Source organism: Pseudophryne corroboree, chromosome 2 (assembly GCF_028390025.1).
Source record: "Pseudophryne corroboree isolate aPseCor3 chromosome 2, aPseCor3.hap2, whole genome shotgun sequence".
Taxonomy (NCBI): Eukaryota; Metazoa; Chordata; class Amphibia; order Anura; family Myobatrachidae; genus Pseudophryne; species Pseudophryne corroboree.
This window is the reverse complement of record NC_086445.1, coordinates 533,887,299-533,890,135: the sequence shown is the minus strand read 5'-3', so window position 1 is coordinate 533,890,135 and position 2,837 is coordinate 533,887,299.

The following is a 2,837-nucleotide window of genomic DNA, read 5'->3' as shown; positions in this document are numbered from 1 at the left end:
TTTTTAAATCTGCCATCCTGTCTGACACTGCAGTGCCACTCCTAGATGGGCCAGGTGTTTGTGCCGGCCACTTGGGTCGCTTAGCTTAGCCATCCAGCAACCTTGGTGCACCTCTTTTTTTCTTTGCATCATGTGCTGTTTGGGGACTATTTTTTAAATCTGCCATCCTGTCTGACACTGCAGTGCCACTCCTAGATGGGCCAGGTGTTTGTGTCGGCCACTTGGGTCGCTTAGCTTAGCCATCCAGTGACCTTGGTGCACCTCTTTTTTTCTTTGCATCATGTGCTGTTTGGGGACTATTTTTTAAATCTGCCATCCTGTCTGACACTGCAGTGCCACTCCTAGATGGGCCAGGTGTTTGTGTCGGCCACTTGGGTCGCTTAGCTTAGCAATCCAGCGACTTTGGTGCACCTCTTTTTTTCTTTGCATCATGTGCTGTTTGGGGACTATTTTTTAAATCTGCCATCCTGTCTGACACTGCAGTGCCACTCCTAGATGGGCCAGGTGTTTGTGTCAGCCACTTGGGGCGCTTAGCTTAGCCATCCAGCGACCTTGGTGCACCTCTTTTTTTCTTTGCATCATGTGCTGTTTGGGGACTATTTATAAAATCTGCTATCCTGTCTGACACTGCAGTGCCACTCCTAGATGGGCCAGGTGTTTGTGTCGGCCACTTGGGTCGCTTAGCTTAGCCATCCAGCGACCTTGGTGCACCTCTTTTTTTATTTTCATCATGTGCTGTTTGGGGACTATTTTTTAAATCTGCCATCCTGTCTGACACTGCAGTGCCACTCCTAGATGGGCCAGGTGTTTGTGTCGGCCACTTGGGTCGTTTAGCTTAGTCATCCAGGGACCTCGGGTCAAATTTTAGGACTAAAAATAATATTGTGAGGTTTGAGGTGTTCAGAATAGACTGGAAATGAGTGGAAATTATGGTTATTGAGGTTAATAATACTATGGGATCAAAATGACCCCCAAATTCTATGATTTAAGCTGTTTTTGAGGTTTTTTTGTAAAGAAAACACCCGAATCCAAAACACACCCGAATCTGACAAAAAAAATTTCAGGGAGGTTTTGCCAAAACGTGTCCGAATCCAAAACACGGCCGCGGAACCGAATCCAAAACCAAAACAGAAAACCCGAAAAATTTCCGGTGCACATCACTAGTTTCAACACAGGTGTCATCAATCTTAAAATAAAGGGAAGTCCAGGAACAGAGCATTTTGTCCCTCCAAGAAGAGTCATATTGGGAGGTATGCATAAGTTTATATACAGTATCTATACATACTGTGACAATAATAGGGAATTACCAGTGATGTTATTTGTGTGTATTGTATTTTTGTTTAAGTTTTTTTAAAAAGAGATCCCACATACCTAACTTTAGAGAATACAGTATGTAGTAATTCATGTTTTGCAGGTCTCCAGAATCACAGTTACTGTATATATTATAATTAGCTGCACCTGCGGATCTTTTAAAATGTGTCATTGACTATTGACTACACCTGTGCACCTGCTAGGTGACCTGGAAAATGTGAACTGTTTGGGATCCTAAAGACCGAGTTTGAGAACTACTGCTGTAGATTATGTCACGTGGCATTGTAAGGCCTTCCTACCTCTATGACTGTTTGTTATCACCCAGTCTGTTATATCATTGTTATTTCCAATTGTAAAGCGCAACAGAATTTGCTGCGCTATATAAGAAACTGTTAATAAATAAATAATAATATGGGTTAGACCTTCAGAATATTGATAAAATGTCAACGGAGTCTCAACGTCAACATTTGTCAATTCTGACATAATGCTAACATGTTCAACATGTCGATATTATATACGTCAACCTTGAAAATGTGTAGCATGCTCTATAGCTATGCTATAGTATTTCACTGTAATGTCATTACATATTTTTGGAACAGTTCCTGGCTTAACAATTTGGGCACTGATGGGGGCAAACATTTAGGCAAAGACATAATGCCACGTACACAATTAAGGAAGACAGTAAATGACCATCAGCTTACAACTACTGTACCAGCAGCTATAAGTGCCAATATATTTAGGGCAACTATGATTTGCACAGATTCTGTGGCTGGCTAAATTCAAGCCTGCTTTTCACCTTGTTTTAATCAGCCACAGAACCGGATTAAAGGTATGTTATGGCCAGCCTAAATAGGGTTCCAATGTATAGCTAGTGTCTAGATCAGTGGTTCCCAAACTCGGCTCTCAAGAACCCCCAACAGTTTATGTTTTCCAGGTCACCCAGAGGTGCACAGGTGTATTCATTACTTACTCACACATTTAAAAAATCCACAGATGGAGCAAATTCTTTCACTTGTTAATCTGTGAGGACACCTGGAAAATGTGAACTGTTGGAGTTCCTTAAGAACTGATGAGTTTGGGAACCACTGGTCTAGCTAGACAGTCAATAGGTCGACATCATATGGTCAACATGTATTAGATTTTCATGGTCAAAAAGTCATCAGGGTCAAAAGGTCAACATGACAATGGCAGATACACATGTAATCAGCACAAGTTTTTGGGATGTTTTTACATATTTTTCAACTTTTGCTTCATTTACCATCCATGTGGACAACAATTGGAACACATGTGGTCATATATGATGACATCTAGAAAATGACAACCAAAAACTAAAAAATTGTCAGCCTTTTTATTGGCCATTGCCATGTCGACCTTTTGATCCTGATGACCTAATGCATGCCAACCACCTAATTACCGTCTATCTAATTACCGTAGATCTTCTATACCACGCCAACCTAAATATATTGGTAGTGCATACTCCAAACTATCATTTTATATCATAACATTTCTGCAGAGTCCTAATTAAA